Source organism: Atractosteus spatula, unplaced genomic scaffold (genome assembly GCF_055471065.1).
Source record: "Atractosteus spatula isolate fAtrSpa1 unplaced genomic scaffold, fAtrSpa1.hap1 Scaffold_4, whole genome shotgun sequence".
NCBI lineage: Eukaryota > Metazoa > Chordata > Actinopteri > Semionotiformes > Lepisosteidae > Atractosteus > Atractosteus spatula.
This window is the reverse complement of record NW_028296868.1, coordinates 442,501-460,891: the sequence shown is the minus strand read 5'-3', so window position 1 is coordinate 460,891 and position 18,391 is coordinate 442,501. Positions and strand designations below refer to the sequence as shown.

Here is an 18,391-nt window from a genome sequence, read left to right as displayed (position 1 = left end):
CAAAGGTTTAAGCATCGCTTGTTCTAGATAAAACTGCAAAAAAAACAACAACAACCCATAATGTACTTCTTTGCAGCTCTGTTTGCCCAAATCATATATTCACAACGTGAAATCTAGAAAATAATATTACGTAACCAAAATCCGCAATATGAAAACAGAACCTGTGTAATTGTTGATGGATGATGTACTCGTAACATTTTTTCAAGACGAACTACAACATTTAAAAAATGACTTGTATGTACTTGATATCTCTAATCAATCCACGGGTCCCAGCACAAAACGAAACTAAAACGCATACCGTTTCGCGCTTCTTATTAGTTGCTCAAAAGTAATTTGACCGTATGAAATGCATAATATAAACCTAGAAACATATACGTGAGCAGTACTTAAGCACTGTAGTATCGGTGTTAAGACATACCTCTCAAATACTGTAAATCAAGTTAAAAATATCTCAAGACCGATTCTGGTCATAATGAAACCATGTTTCGTGTATGTTTTCTTTAAAGTACCGAGACCAGCCATATACTGTATGTTTATGTTCCAAAATTAATATCGTTTATGGCCTTCACACGCGTTGCAGTATGCTCCTATTCTTTTTATCCTCAGCTACTAAGATTTCCCTTCAGTGGTAAAATTAGATATGAATATTCAATACTTAAACGGGCACAGTTAAGACATTAAATATACATATACATACTGTATACAGTACAGTTTTCATACGGTAATATGTTTATGTTCCTAAATCAATCTCTTTTATGAGCATGTGAAAGGCATGGTGAATCGATTCTCAAAAATTACTGTACTTTGCATGATTGGAAACAAATGCGTGATTGCGAAATGCTGTGGTGTTACTTTTACAAAGACGGTCAATGAAAAAAAGAATGTTGACCAGGGCAATACTTTGAGTTTACACTTACAGCTTGTCCAAGGTCATTCATTATTAATACTATTAGTAATATCTTCGTTAAAGACTTTGATGGCCACAGCTCAAACATGAGAGGTTGAGCTTTATTAGCTCCACCTTGCGGAAATTCCGGATACTATTATTTTGCTTGTCGTATTATAGGAGAATTTACGGTAACTCGCGGTATTTACCGGTAGCTTGCGGTAGACTGCGTACAGCGTACCGCAAAATAATGCAGTATCACCCGCGCATTTTGAATGGCTGCATCTGTAGGCTGCCAAAAGTCTCCGAAACCAAATTTTGATAGCAGAAAATTCTCACTCGTCCAGAAGTTCCCTTGGGACCCAACATCCAGCACAGAGTGGTAAAAAAGCGTCTTTTTTGTAGACCCTTGCGGCGTGCATTGGTGGTTCAGTGGTAGAATTCTCGTCTGCCACGCGGGAGGCCCGGGTTCGATTCCCGGCCAATGCAGTGGCTTTTGCAGCGAGCAGCTCCATCACTTGCATCCCCTTTCAACTCGCAACTGAAAACCCACTGAAGCTTAGAAGCTGTGAGCCAGGTCAGTACCCGGATGAGGGTGACCTACAGGGAAAAGCAAAGCTCACAGCTGGAAGCGGTGTTAATGGAGCCAGCGGTGGGGCGCTCACCCTGAGGTCTATGCGGGTCCCAATGCCCCAGTATAGTGACGGAGACGCTGTGTGGTAAAAAGGCGCCGTCTTTTGGATGAGATGTAAAACCGAGGTCATAGCTCTCTGTGGTCATTAAAAGTGACCACCAAAACCTTTGACAAAAGCTCTTGGTAATTGATGGTCTTCAATAATGCTTCTCCTTTAGGTACATTTGAAATCAGCTGAAAAATGCTGTGAAATGGGGGGGCACTTCAGGCCAGTGTAGGATTTGGGTTACAAGAACCATTAAACAGCACGAGAAAGCCCGTACACTGAATCGCAGGGCTTTCTATTCAAAAAAGGACAAAAGAAACTTCCCTGAATTCCATTTTTTGCAGCACAGAGAGGACAATCGGCATGAGGCCTGTGAGCTCAGTTGGTTAGAGCGTGGTGCAAATAACACCAAGGTCGCGGGTTCAATCCCCGTTCGGGCCAGGCGGTCTCTTCCTGTCTTGCCAAAACCCGTTGCTTTCTTGCTGTGGTGAGATTGGTGGTAATGCAAAGACGCCACATACTGCCGACAGACGAGAGTGCTGTGGGAGAAGAGAGAATTGATTGAAGAGTGTCCTAGGTGGAGCCAAGATGAAGTGTCACAATTGCCCAGGGGAGGATTTCAAATGTTTAAGATGGTAAAAATAACCGGAAGTGATCCCCCAGTCCGGCGCAGTCTGATGTACTTCTGTCATATAAAGTGAAACTAGATGTCGAACTGGAGCCTCACCATTTGCATAAGTGAGGCTCCAGTTATACATCTAGTTTCACTTTAAATGACAAAACTGAAGAGACTTAAAAGAGCTGGAGAGGATTTCTTACAACTTTTGAGCCAGCACAGTTTTCGAAAACGTTTTCTTCACGCTGCACTATACAACACAGACAGCCAAGAGTCTCCAAAACAAAACGAATTGACAGATAGGAGAAAAGTCCCACTCGTCCTAAAGTTCCCAAAATCCAGCACTGAGCGTAAACAAAGTGTTCAAGTAGCGTGGGAATGCTACCCCTAATGCTAGCTGGAGTTTGAGCGTCTGGTTCAGAGTTTGCTCAAGAGTTTACCTTTCACAGATGCGCAAAGATGAATGTTGAGGGTGCACGCTTCAAGGCGCCTTACAGTGCAGGGAGTGATTAGAGACGATTCGTGACGTGTGCTCGTTCCCATATACCGTACGCCCCGGGTTGCAGTGCTAGGATGACGTCCAATACCGCTTCAGCACGTAACGGCATTATATTCAAGTGCAGGACATGAGGGTTTTATTTTGTTCGTTTTGTTCTGCTCTGCTTTGCTTTGTTTTGCTTTCCATGGCGTTTGTAAGAGCGTCAATAAAAAGGCGATTCCTGCGTCTAACACGAATGTAAGAGCTATTTCAAGTGCGGCTTCTAAAATGCTTGTAGACTTTTGTCTGTTGTTGATTGTGTTTTTGTGTCTAACAAAGTGCCTTTTTCCTGTCCAGACGGGGAGACTTTATCATTCCCATATGAAGCAACCCTTAAGTCCTCTGAGGCGTGTCTGTCTGCAAGGTTTATATTTTGGAAAGGTTTTTTTTTTTAACGGAGAACGACTTTGAAAAAGATTTCCGCCGGCGTCTCGCGATCCGTGTGAGATTGTAGCAAGAACATGGTGCGGCTTCTTAAATGCTTGTGGACATTTGTCTGTTGTTGATTGTTTCTTTGTGTCTAACAAAGTGCCATTTTCCTGTCCGGACGGGGAGACTTTATCATTCCCACATGAAGCCACCCTTAAGTCCTCTGAGGCGTGTCTGTCTGCAAGGCTTGTATTTTGGAAAGGTTTTTTTTTTAATGGAGAACGACTTTGAAAAAGGTTTCCGCCGGCGTCTCGCGATCCATGTGAGATTGTAGCAAGAACGCAGCAACGGCGGCGCTCGCTGTAGTCGTGGCCGAGTGGTTAAGACGATGAACTAGAAATCCATTGGGGTCTCCCCGGGCAGGTTCGAATCCTGCCGACTACGGTGTCCTCCTCACGTCGTTGTGTGCCGGCGCAAGCAAGGAAAAGTGCCTTTCTGCTTTTCCTGGTGGTTTTAAAACGCGAGATCGCTTGTACCCGCTGCCTTGGAAAGAAATGTCTACATGTTTACTTGCACATTGTCTATTGTTTGTTTGTACATTGTCTTGATGCACTGTTTGCACTTTGTCTTGTTTTTTACACTTGTTTTACAATCGAGAGACCTTCTGTAAGTAAGAATTCCATTGTACCAGTACCGGTTACATATGGCAATAAAGTTCAAGTTCAAATGCTTCAGCGTCCGCAAACGGCATTTTGCAGCTGGAAGCAGATGGCGACGCTTTTTGCGGTCGCGTGTCTTGTGCCCCATTTCCGGCCTTTAACATCGAATCAATAAAGCTGTTAGAACCGACACCATAGGTGCTTTTCTTACAACTTTTGATCTGACTCAGTTTCGGAATGCAATTCCTGAACACTGCGAGAGACAACCTACAGATGCAGCCATTCAAAATGAGCGGTAAAAACCCGTGGTACAGTAACCAACCCGCAGGGCACCGTAGGGCACCGCGGTAAGTGATTGGCTGGCCAAAATGACCGACAGGGGCACTCGTGGTGCATTGGTTGGTAGTGAAAAGATTTAATCATCTAATGTCTTTACTGTGCACATTTCAATCTGCTTAGTTTTGAATATTTATATGGAATTGTACCACTAAAGGGAAATTTTAGTAGCTGAGCATAAAAAGAAGAGGAGCATAACGCATCTGAAGGTCATAAACGATATTAATTTAGGAACATAAACATTACTGTATGTACATAAACTGTACTGTGTATGGCTGGTCTTGATAGTTTAAAGAAAAAATACACACCAGTCTTCCATTTCTCCCTAAACATTTTAAGCATGAAAGTTGTATGAAACGGTACCCAAATATGTGATTGCTGTATAGAATGAATTTTAATTTTTAAAAATTATTTAACACGAAAATTAAGCTGTTTACATCTTCCGCCTGAGAACAGTCACCCGTTGCTACCCAACGCAGAAACACAGCCACTAACTAGCAAAGAGAGGATATTAGCTAGCTAATATGATAAAGAAATAAATGATTATTGTGTTTATTTCTTTTGCACAATATTTGAACATTTCCATCGATTGTACAAGCACTTGGAAACTGTCCAATCCCTAGTTCATCAAGCATTTACCGGTCTGGTGCCGGTCTGTGTCTTCTAGGATATAATGCCAGCAAACTCTTGTTTTTATGTCCACTATAACTACGCTGGGCAAACGTTCCGAGTTCAAATTCTTCCAGCACGGGGGTACCTTTAAAGCGGAGACGACGGCACCGAAATTTTTTGGCGCGCCTTCTCTTTAAAGCCCTGGCCAAATATGAAGACAGTACGTACAGTTATAATTCAAACGGAATTAAAAACTACACATCCCAGTTACCATGGTGGTGCTTGTGATCATTGCGTTTAACCAACGAAACAGGGCGAAAAATCAGTCACATGACTTTGGGGCAGAGTTTCGAAAGCTTAACCTATCAGCAACAAAGCGAAATTTACACGATAGGCTACCTCAAACTGTCAGTTACACGACTGTGTATGTCGCTTAAGCCACTCCTATTTGGCATTTTAGTTATGGAGGCGAGAAGACGCCCCCTCTCTGGGTGTCTGATTTGCCGCCATCTTTAACTGTTCGGTGTCCGAATCGGAGTAGCTACGCGTACGAAATAAAGTTAATCCCAACTACAAAACATATATTTTTGTGGTAAGAGGGCGCAAAACATCAGTATTTACTGCTATTAATTACTGTACGATTTATAGTTGAAATCTGAGCCTAGATATAAAGTTAGATATAAAGTTAAAATCTCGACAAAGCAATGTAGGAAATACAGAGAAAATAAATCCTTTCTGACATCTAAAATCAGTTTCGATCAAGGTCTCTAAAACGAACAAGAAAAAGAGGATTTTCGGAGGGCAATTACGCTGTGTTTATATAGAATAACTGATTTATGAGCAATCTAATTTCTTGTTCGTTTAAAACAGTGAAATGTCAGCTGCAAAAGATCGCACCAGAAACAGCACTCTCTCTGCCTGTCATAGACGTTCAGGAAAGGCTGAATGAAGTCATGTCAAGTACAATAATTCGGTGATCAATAATAACAGTTGTAGGACAGTATACAGATGCAGCCATTCAAAATGAGTGAGGTATTTCGCGGCATACCCCGGTGGGCATGTCGCAGTATCACGCAGTATGACGCATTTAACGTGGTGTCACGTGGTTAACTATCCGGCGTCGCCTTGTAAAACCGCCAGGGGGAGCTTAACCTCTCATGTACAGCATTTGAGCCTTTAATTTTGAACTGTGTATTACAGCATGTTAATCATCAGTCATTAAAATGTTGGTATATTTTATGAAAGCAAGATTGCTCAGTTGGACAAAAGTACACAACCTACCTTTATCAGAAATATTTATGCATCAAAGCCTTTACTGAAGATATTACTAATAGTATTAATAATGGATGACTTTGGACAAGCTGTATACTCAAAGTATAATTTCTTTAGCACATTTGTACAAGCACTAGGAATCTGTCAAAGCCATACTTTGTCAGGCATTTTGTTTTACTTCAACGGGCATAAAAACTTCCTTGCTTTTAACAGGGCGTTTCATAATTTCTAACTACGAAAATGATTTAAAATGCGACACCTATCATTCAACTAGAGCTTAAAATATCACAAGGATCCTCAAGAGCACAGCAAAGAGTGTATTAAAAGACACTTGTATTTATCAACGCTTTCTTTTCCGTATACCAGATTTTATGGAACCACTTCAGAGGGGTGTCAGCCAGTCAGATTCCAGGAATCGGCACTTTAAAGGAAAAATACACACCAGTATTCCATTTCTCCCTAACGATTTTAAGCATCGAAGTATTTAACTAGCATGTGAAATAGCGTGTGAAAAAGTGGTAGTTTTAAGCTTTTCTGCTAATATAATATGGAATCGCGTATCTAAAGAATTTAATAACAGTATTCGTGTGCTGCGACAGGGCTGTGTAGGGCTGTTTCGCCTGCCTGTTCATGCGTGCTATCTTGTAGCTGACTGGTCTAGGTGAGTGACTACCAGCTGGCAGGTTGTGTGTTCAAATCCAGCTGGTGCTAGACTTTTCTTTTAACAAACATTTCTTCGAAAAAATAGAATAGCGATATTATGGACAATCAATTGACTTTTATATTTCAAAATATCGCAACATGATTGATATTTGCGATATTTTGAACATATCTTCCCTTCTGACAGTGGTTCCTGCTTCTATTGTGTGTGTGTGTGCAACAGAGTAAATTTTTATAGAGAAATGGAGGCTGGACAGTATGCGTTACAATATAAACATTTATATTGATTTAAATCGTGTTCTGATTTAAATCGCAAACGCGTGTTTAATTATATGTGTTTTTTAATCATAATCAGGCTAATGCAACATAAATTGATACAGTATCTTTGTCTTCTTAGTATCTTAATAAACTTTCAGCATAGCTTTCTACCCATCAAGATTTATATTTCTTGGGATTTTGGGATCAAATGTGGAAGGATTAGATTATAATCGTTTTTATTTGTCAAATACGTGATTGTATTTCTGAATGTTATGTGACACCTACAGTAGTTCACTGCTTTAAATACATCGAATTAAGAAAGTTATGTGTAGCACTTTAGAACTTTTTTCTGAACCAGGGAAAATCTGATCATGTTTCTCTATAACAATAATAAAAAACTTTATTTTACATATCGCCTTTAAAAGTGGCATCTCAAAGCAATACAGTAGATCGAAAAACAGTTAAAAGGGACCAAATTAAATACCAGACAATCGCAAACGCGTTTTCAATAAAATTATTTTATTCATTCAGCAGTTTGTGAGAGGGACATCCAGCAGGGAGAGACACACACACCGGTTTTCATTGACAAAATTGTTTTTTTTCAATTCCTCTTGTCTAACAGGAATGTTTTGTTTGTGGACAGACTTTTAGACAAGAGGAAAAGACCGCCTCCTCCTACGAAGCATTAATCGCGTATCTAAGGAAAATTGCAGTATACCTTTGTTCATGCACATCATTATACAGTACAGTATCTCAATTTGTATTTCGATTAAAAAAAATCGTTTGCCCAGCCACTACTGTTGTTATTGTTTTTATCCTGTAAAGCGTTTCCTTTTTCTGCGTTTTCCATTTCCTTTTTCTGATCACTCGCTTTCTGGATACACATCTCACCTGTCCTGTTCTTTGTTTTCCTGGTTTGCTGATTATGCCTGCTGCGGTCCACTCCTACCCTCACACCTAAAGAATACTATTTTAAATTTCTTGGCGCAGTTCATTAACCCTTGTATGTGCTGTCTGCGCCGAAAATGCAATTAAAAAAAAGTCAAAAAACGCGCTCAAAATACAATTTATAGCTTAATAAGATACACTCCACAGGCAAAATTAAAGACGATTAAAATCTGTAATCTTTCCACTTGTACTGTGAGTCATCGGACAGTTTCTGCTTTGTGTAAGGATGGTGAGAAAGCTGTGCTCAATGTATTTAAGGGAATTAAAAGTTAAAGGAGATGCTTCATATTGCTTGACTAATTTTAAAAACCAAGTTATAAATGCAGACGCTCCCTCGGTGCCGCGCCGGGTGTAAATATCAAAGTATACATTCCCAACAAGAATTGTACCCATCTGTCATGCAAATAAAACACCTTGAATTGAATTGAATTGAGGGAGAGAGGGGGGTAGTGGGACAGAGATACTGTAGACAGACTCAAGGCAAATAAAATACTTATGGGTACGCAGGCATTCACGACAGCAACATACGAAACGTTTGCACGTACTGTATAGTTAAGTTATTACTTGGTTTTCAAAATGCAACGAAATACAATATTGTTGTTGCTGCTGTTCTGGTTGTTTTTATCCCGTAAAGCGTTTTGAGAAGCCACCTTTAAAGGCGATATATACTGTAAAACCGCTGATTCTTATGGAATGTGTTCCGCAGGAGATTCAAATTTTTATTTATTTATTTTTTAATCACGTATCTTAGGAAATCTCAGTATAACTTTGTTCATGAACAGTGGCATGTTACATTATCATTCGTTTTTTAACAAGGCTCGCCAGCTAATGTGAATCGAAACCTGTCTTGCTAGCTTTTAAAGTCGTGCATGTGTAAACTGTACTAGAGGGCATGCAAGTTACTCTGCCCCTTTCAGCTGCAGGGAGTCCCTCTGCTGCAACACACAGCAGACAGAACGGGAGACTATTGCCTTTCATATCTGACTCCAGTGAAGTAAAAGGGGTGTCTAAAGGGGTGATTTCAGACCACATTCTAGTTACTTTATTTTGTTTACTTTTAACATTTTTGTAATTTACAGTAGATGTCACAATAGAAGCCCGAAGCCTATTATACTCAGTCTAGCCTTGGATCCTCTGAGTCCCATGACTCAGTCTTGTCTGCTTTCCTAGAATAAAACCAGTTAAGTCTTGTGTACTATGCAATTTATATTTTCCGATTCCATGCATTCCCTTAATGTTTAGAGTTTACTATATTCTCCAGACTCAAACACATAAGTACTAATAGCTCTGTCCCTTTAGGAGACTCTTTGCAGTACTGTGTCCCACTACCCCCATGAATTCTTTAGGTTGGGTCTAATATTTTTCAGTAATATACTGAATGGGATACAAAATGCTGTCAGGCAGGTAACAGAAAAGAGAAAAATATAAATATTTCCATTTTACAGACGTTCACACATTTATAACATTTTGGCTCAATAAAAAGCTAACCCAATAATTAAATGTGATAAAGTATAGTTTGGATGTTTATACATTCATGTTAATCGTATTCTTGATTTATTTCATGTTTCATTTGCTAACTTAGAGCATATTGTGCAATGAAGAATAAAATAGCTGCATGACAAGTGACTTCCTTCTCTCAGTGGAAATTAAAAGGTAGCCTGATAAATTATAATAAGACAGTAAGAAAGGTTCCAATCAGGAGGAGACAATTCTTTCCATTTTTTTGTTTGATTGCTGGTAGCAAACTGATCTGAGGATCTACTCCAGCTCTTTCTCTTTTTATCATACAGTAAATCTTATTTTCTTGCTTTCTGAAACACAATATAACAAAAAATAACCTCACAAACTCAAAGAAAAAATCCTTGCTCCCCCCCCTTCCCTTGGCAGTACTTCCTCCCATGCTTTTAACTAAGGGCATCTAAAATACTGTCAAACAGCTACAATGGTATCTCTATACAAGGCTTTGACTGTGTCAATCACAGCACCTACCATTCCCTTACCAGCAACAACATGGATTCTAACACTCAGACATTAAAAAATGTCAGGCCAAGAGAGAAAATACCGAGCTTTACAACATGCGGTACCAGTAACATTTTACCCACAGTAGACTCACCAACCAGATGTGTTTCAGTTTCTGTGATAAGCCTAGATTAATCATATCCTCTCCTCTAGTAGGAGCACCAAGTGTAAACATGTAACGCCCCTATTAAAAATAATGGCAAAACAGAAGTTCACTCTTTCTAGAACATACCTTCCTATGGACACTCCTAAAATGTATAAAATAGTGTCCACAGCATCTCATAATAGAGGCAAATGGGGAACTTCAAACTCATTTCATACAATGCCATCCATGAGGGGTTAAATACACCCTGAGAGAAATTAATTTCTGGATAATTCAACGGCTGTGATTTCTGGAATATGTATTATCCCAAATATTTTCAAAAGAAATTGAATCATTTCAATGAATCTGTGCCATTCAAGTACCTGCTCCAGACAGTAACCACTGCTAAGGGTTTATATGAAGCTTGCATTAAAAGACTTTAAAAAAAATGTCATGTTCCCATAAAAAAGTCATGCCTTGGAGTATAGACCCCCAAAGGAATGCCATAGACTCAAACTGCAAAATAAACACATACAGAAAGAAAGTATTTGTATTGTGATTGCAAATCCTGGTATGAGTGATTGGTATGACTTTCCTCATTACAAATCTCTTATTAGAATTTAAATTTCTCTGTAACTCCAGGTCAGAACAGAGAAAATGTAACTGCCTTAAGGAGTTTACAATTATGAAAAATAGAAGGATAAGCATGATACGTATGTCTTCTGTCATTTTCTAAGTCATGTTACTGAGCACCAAATCTTATTGAGAATATGAATCCATTTAAGGTTTATACCATTAAAGTAAAGGTTTATTCCATGCTGAAAATGTTTGTACCAGACTTTTTTGAGCCCTGTTTAATTGTGTCTGAAGTCTGATGTTGTAAATTTTATTGTTAAAAAGATCCATGAAAATGTCACTACTAAAGTTAGCTGGTACTGTTGGTATTGTAAGTGGCAAGTAGAGCTCATATTTTAGATTTTGTGTAGTTGCTAGCTTTGAACTGTGTGTTGGATGCACATGAATTGAAGGAATGGGCAAACATAGCTGATGCGGATCCACAGAGCCAGCATATTAAGATGTTTATAATTAGAGGCAATTTGTTTAAATAACTAGGTATGGATACTGATGTGCAAGAGAGGTGGAAAGGCTGTTTCCTTAAGCCAGCCCTATAAAATGTTTTATTCTCAGTGAGATGCTGCCATTTCATAGTGGGTTTCTAACACTGTGTATAGTTCCATCCACACAGTGCCTTTACTTCCATCCATTTCTAATCTCTTTATCCAGTACAGAGGATTTGGAGCCTATCCCAGTAAGCGACGGACACAAGGCAGAATACACCCTGGACATAGCGCCAGTCCATCACAGGACAGACAGACACAAACACACACACACCAGGGCCAGTTTAAATCTAACCTCAGAACCTTTCTTTTCAGAAGACTTAGTGTCTGTATCTGCTTCATTTTCTAATTTTGGTAGCACCTCTAACTGCTTGTCTTTCTTATATGCATTTACTTTGTAATCTGTGGTCCTTTTATCTGTTTTTACATCTACTGTATTGCTTTGAGATGCCACCTTTAATGGTGATATATCAAATAAAGTTTTTTATTATTGTTATAGGGAAACATGATCAGATTTAAAAAGATCTAAAGTATACTAGTTTGTCACTCTTCTCATTCCCTTTGCTAAATGACTTTTCATACTAGTCTGATCAATCTAACTGCCAGTTTTCTGTGCTTTCTCTATCCTGCTAGATTTGCAATTATTCTGAAAATTTTCATCTTGAAATAACTCATTTCTAAATACCTTTTTCACTGTTAACATCTTGCAGCAACTCTGCGACAAAATATACACTCTGACAGTTCATCCTGCTACCAACATTAAATAAAACAAATCTTAAGATTTCTAGATTTATGTCTTTATTTAGTGGTTTCATTAGTGACAAAGGCTAAACTTTCTTGGAAAAATGTCTTTTATGTGTTGCGGAAAAAACTGACTCGCTTTAACAAAATATGTTTACAAATCCTTTCACCTGGCATTTTCGTAGTTAGAAATTATGGAACGCTCTGTTAAAAGCAAGGGAGTTTTTATGTCCGTTGCAGTTCTTTTGCAACATGAATATAATTATATTAATTTCTTGAGATATGCGATTCCATATTATATTCCCTTTTAATCAAATTCTAAAAGTATGCTTGTTGACTCCGGTATCGCGTTAGTTAAAGACTTCGATGCTTAAAATGTTTAGGGAGAAATGGAATACCGGTGTGTATTTTTTTCTTTAAAGTACCGAGACCAGCCATATACTGTATGTTTAAGTTCCAAAATTAATATCGTTTATGGACTTCACACGCGTTGCAGTATGCTCCTATTCTTTTTATGCTCAGGCACTAAGATCTCCCTTCTGCTTTGTGTAAGGATGGTATCAAAAGCAATCTTAAGTGATGAGAAAGCTGTGCTCAATGTATTTAAGGGACTTAAACGTAAAAGGAGATGCTTCATATTGCTTGACTAATTTTAAAAACTAAGTTATAAATGCAGACGCTCCCTCAGTGCGCTCCTCTGGTGCGCCGGCTCTTACACAGTGCCTGTCTGCCGAAAGCATTACAACATACATACCCAACACTGCTTGTACCCATCTGTCATGCAAATAAAACACCTTGAATTGAATTGAATTGAGGGGAGAGGGGGGGAATACTAAAGACAATACTGGCTCAATACCAATACGGGCTTTGACGTGCTAATGCGTTGGTTTAACAGTCCGGGTGTGGCAGGCTTCCAATGTCGACTCGACTCGATTGGAAGACAATGAACGTATTTTAGCCCTAAATAAATTAATAGCAAACATGGTTTACATAAAATACATTTTTCCAAGAAAGTTTATAATAATACGATCTATAGTTGAAATCTGAGCCTACTTTAAAAATAAAGGAAAAGCATTTTCAGAGAGCAATCACGCTGTGTTTATGTAGAAAAAGCGATTAGGTTTATGAGCAATCTAATTACCTATTCGCATAAAACGCTATATAAAATAAAGTTTATTTAGAGATGAATGATCAGTGTCGCAGTTTAAATAATGGGAGTCAGGAAACTAACACACAATTAAATTTGCCTGTGGAGTGTATCTTATTAAGCTATAAATTGTATTTTGAGTGCGTTTTTTGACTTTTTTTTAATTGCATTTTCGGCGCGGACAGCACATACAAGGGTTAATGAACTGCGCCAAGAAATTTAAAATAGTATTCTTTAGGTGTGAGGGTAGGAGTGGACCGCAGCAGGCATAATCAGCAAACCAGGAAAACAAAGAACAGGACAGGTGAGATGTGTATCCAGAAAGCGAGTGATCAGAAAAAGGAAATGGAAAACGCAGAAAAAGGAAACGCTTTACAGGATAAAAACAATAACAACAGTAGTGGCTGGGCAAACGATTTTTTTTAATCGAAATACAAATTGAGATACTGTACTGTATAATGATGTGCATGAACAAAGGTATACTGCAATTTTCCTTAGATACGCGATTAATGCTTCATAGGAGGAGGCGGTCTTTTCCTCTTGTCTAACAGTCTGTCCACAAACAAAACATTCCTGTTAGACAAGAGGAATTGAAAAAAAACAATTTTGTCAATGAAAACCGGTGTGTGTGTCTCTCCCTGCTGGATGTCCCTCTCACAAACTGCTGAATGAATAAAATAATTTTATTGAAAACGCGTTTGCGATTGTCTGGTATTTAATTTGGTCCCTTTTAACTGTTTTTCGATCTACTGTATTGCTTTGAGATGCCACTTTTAAAGGCGATATGTAAAATAAAGTTTTTTATTATTGTTATAGAGAAACATGATCAGATTTTCCCTGGTTCAGAAAAAAGTTCTAAAGTGCTACACATAACTTTCTTAATTCGATGTATTTAAAGCAGTGAACTACTGTAGGTGTCACATAACATTCAGAAATACAATCACGTATTTGACAAATAAAAACGATTATAATCTAATCCTTCCACATTTGATCCCAAAATCCCAAGAAATATAAATCTTGACGGGTAGAAAGCTATGCTGAAAGTTTATTAAGATACTTAGAAGACAAAGATACTGTATCAATTTATGTTGCATTAGCCTGATTATGATTAAAAAACACATATAATTAAACACGCGTTTGCGATTTAAATCAGAACACGATTTAAATCAATATAAATGTTTATATTGTAACGCATACTGTCCAGCCTCCATTTCTCTATAAAAATTTACTCTGTTGCACACACACACACAATAGAAGCAGGAGCCACTGTCAGAAGGGAAGATATGTTCAAAATATCGCAAATATCGATCATGTTGCGATAGTTTGAAATATAAAAGTCAATTGATTGTCCATAATATCGCTATTCTATTTTTTCGAAGAAATGTTTGTTAAAAGAAAAGTCTAGCACCAGCTGGATTCGAACACACAACCTGCCCGCTGGTAGTCACGCACCTAGACCAGTCGGCTACAAGACAGCACGCATGAACAGGCAGGCGAAACAGCCCTACACAGCCCTGTCGCAGCACACGAATACCGTTATTAAATTCTTTAGATACGCGATTCCATATTATATTAGCAGAAAAGCTTAAAACTACCACTTTTTCACACGCTATTTCACATGCTAGTTAAATACTTCGATGCTTAAAATCGTTAGGGAGAAATGGAATACTGGTGTGTATTTTTTTCTTTAAAGTACCAAGAAAAGCTATATACTGTATGTCTATGTTCCAAAATTAATATCATTTATGGCCTTCACACGCGTTACAGTATGCTCCTATTCTTTTTATGCTCAGCTACTAAGATTTCCCTTCAGTGGTAAAATTCAATATCTACAACGGGCACAGCAAAGACGTTTACTGTACTGTAAGTCTTTCTACGACAAACCAACGTACCACGAGTGCCCCTGTTGGTCAACCAATCACGTACTGCGGTGCCACGCGTCATCTTGCGTCACACTGAGCGACGCCACCTGCGGTACGTGTCTGTAACGCGCACTTTGAATGGCTGCATCTGTATAAGGAGGATAAGGATTTTGAAGTTGACTCGAAATCTGATAGGTAACCAGTGCAAGGACTTGAAAACAGGTGTAATGCATCCCTGATAGGATTCTTGCTGTCATATTCTGAACATATTGAAGATTGCTCAGTGTGGATTTAATTTCACCAGTGAACAGGATGTGCATTTATTAATTCTAGAAAAAAAGCCTTTCTTGATTTCTCTAGTTCCCTTTAAAATAAACTATTATTCCACAATGCAGAGTATTACATGGCCAGTATTTACACATGATATTTGTGATTTAAAGAAATTAACACAAGCAGCTTTTGGAGATTTAAGTGTTGGCTGAGTTATTGCAGGATAAAAGACTAGAGATGTTGGCAAGAAGAAGATAATTTGGGGAAAGCTGAGGAATACACTTATAACAAGAACACTTCCTAATGGGGTTAGGCATACTTTTGATGAAGATGATGAAGTTAACAGACTATATGTTTACATAGATACTGAAATAAGGATTGTATTTTAGATTATGTGTAGTTGCTGGCATTGAACTGTGTGTTGGATGCACATGAATTGAAGGAATGGGCAAACATAGCTGATGCGGATCCACAGAGCCAGCACATTAAGATGTTTATAATTAGAGGCAATTTGTTTAAATAACTAGGTATGGATACTGATGTGCAAGAGAGGTGGAAAGGCTGTTTCCTTAAGCCAGCACTATTAAATATTTTATTCTCAGTGAGATGCTGCCATTTCATCGTGGGTTTCTAACACTGTGTATAGTTCCATCCACACAGTGCCTTTACTTCCATCCATTTCTAATCTCTTTATCCAGTACAGAGGATTTGGAGCCTATCCCAGTAAGCAACGGACCCTGGACATAGCGCCAGTCCATCACAGGACAGACAGACACAAACACACACACACCAGGGCCAGTTTTCCCATAAACCAATTAACTTACCAGTATGTTTCGGAGTGCGAGAGGGAGTCATATCACACATATGGAGAAAAACCATGTAACCCAGAGAGAACATGTAAAACCCCCACACACAGGATTTCAGGAATTGATCCTAGGACCCCAGTACTGCAAGATAGCAATGCTAACCACTTCGCCACCATTATAAATGGATGGGTATCTTAGTTATCTTTCTAGATCACAGGTTTGCATGCATAATTTAATTTTGAAAGCCACTGAGACATGTCATGGAAATATAACTATCAAGGAAGCCACAAGAGAGAGTTCTCACCTGAGTAAGGTCTTTATTTCAATATTGCAATATTGGGAGCCCTGCTACCACTTCGCAAAGTGCAACCAGAGACTCAATTTGTTACAAGCAGAACAGGGTTTTTATAAGACGTTGCGCTGTAAAAAAGTTCAGCACTTGGTCCCTTCTAAAACTTCCCCTTTCTCTAAGAGAAAACAGATTACATCATAGAGCGAGAGAAGAAAAACTAGATTTGTTATTCAAAGCTTATCAGTTACTTTCAGCTAATTCTAATGACCCAGACAGCATATATTGTTTTGGTACATTGTCTTCTAAACTAACCTAAACAGTGTACTTTGTTGACAAACTGATTTCTAAAATTCTGCACGTACTGTAGCACAGCAGTTACATCCTTGAAATATATTATCTAAAAGCGCCAATATATTTTTTTCAAAGCTCTCTACATTTTTAAGAATCAATTTACTTATTAGATTTCCACTTCAGACATCAGGTACTACTGTTGTATTTATGAAAAAGAAACAAAACAAAAAACATACTAACAACTGTGCCATCCTACTCCTTAGTTAATACATTTTATTATTCATAAACAGTTAACATTGTTAGCAAAATATTTTGAATTATATTTAACCCTATTTTTTCTTTAGTTTTGTATTTAACTTTAATTTAATATTATTGATTGCTAATAGTTTATGCTAACACCTAACTTTCTTAATTAGATGTATTTAAAACAGTGAACTAAGTGTAACATACTATTCAGAAATACAATCGAAAATAGTTTTGTGGTGTTTGTATGGATGAAACGTTTCTAAAATGTATAACGTAACAAAATTAAAGACGATTAAAATCTGTAATCTTTCCACTTGTAATGTCATTAGACAGAACAACACGTTTCTGGTTTGTTTTAATTAGTATTAGTTAGTAGTTAGTAGTTTTAATTTAATTAGTATTGCAATTCGCACTGATTCCCTTGCGAAGATATGGACTTAAGAATATTCGTGCCTGGTCAAAAAATGGCATTAAGCACTTAAAATTAATATGGTTAATAATAGTAAACTGTAACATGCTGTAACAAGATCGGTTAAACAGCGAAGAAAATGCTTTCAGAGGAAATGTTTCAGGTGTGAAGAACATAGATCTCCAATGCAATTTCAACCAAACCTGTTCGCACACACCCTGCCCCCACTACCATTAGAATATACACAAAGCACTGAAATCTTTTGAGCTAATGATCAGGTGACCCGAGAGAGAGCGAGAGAAACACCAAGGGGTGCGGAACCAGGGAACTATTTACATGGAAAACGGGCGATCTCCCCAGACTGTCCGCCCGTTTCACTGTTACCTGGATACCTCTTTATTTAGAACTCACAAACACTGATTTTTAGTTTCGAAGGATTCAAGTAGGGTTTTAGATGAAAGGCAGCGACCTTAATCAAGCCCAAATCATAATTGAACCCATTCAGAGCCTACATTACATTTTAGCGTTTCATTCTGAGCAGAAGACCCTCACACCTGAAGAAGGCTTGCGTTTTCTCTCTTCTCTTTTAAGCATGTGTACAATGTGTAATACAATTACAATGTGTAATTACAATGCGAATCGTATGAGGGTGGGGGGGAGGTGTCTTTCGCTGGAAATCTCGCCTTCTTCTACTTTACGAGCACAACCCCCTCTCTGCCGGAGTGCTGGCTGTGACAAATTAAACCGGTTTCACAGGTTTCAATCACAGACCATGTGACATGGGAGTCAGGAAACTAACACACAGCACCACCGGATTTGATAACACTATAAAAACGCTATAAAATAATGTGACTAGGCACAGAACAAGTTTACAGCACAGTACAATAATAAATGCTGACCATGACTTTAGAAGCATAAATTGCCTTACACTCAATTTAAACACAAGCTGTCTTTAGCCCTCTAAGCTGGTTCATACAGAAATGTAGAGATCCAGGCTCAGAACACACAGCTTCATTAGCGAATACATATGCAGGACAACTAGAGAAGACGTTTTACAGAGGATGGATTTTTAGAAACATCCCATCAGTGACATCACTGAAGTCAACTCCTAGGTACTGTAACTGTCGTGTGGATAGTTTCACAAGAATCAGACAAAGGTTTAAGCATCGCTTGTTCTAGATAAAACTGCAAAAAAAACAACAACAACATAATGTACTTCTTTGCGGCTCTGTTTGCCCAAATCATATATTCACAACGTGAAATCTAGAAAATAA

The 18,391-nt window shown here is 38.3% G+C and overlaps 1 non-coding gene across 1 annotated transcript; it reads left to right on the top strand.

Moving 5' to 3' along the window:
• The first annotated feature begins 1,304 nt into the window (after positions 1–1,304).
• Positions 1,305–1,375, top strand: trnag-gcc (transfer RNA glycine (anticodon GCC)). Its single transcript has one exon. It is a non-coding gene; the product is annotated as a tRNA-Gly (tRNA).
• The last annotated feature ends 17,016 nt before the right edge of the window (positions 1,376–18,391 follow it).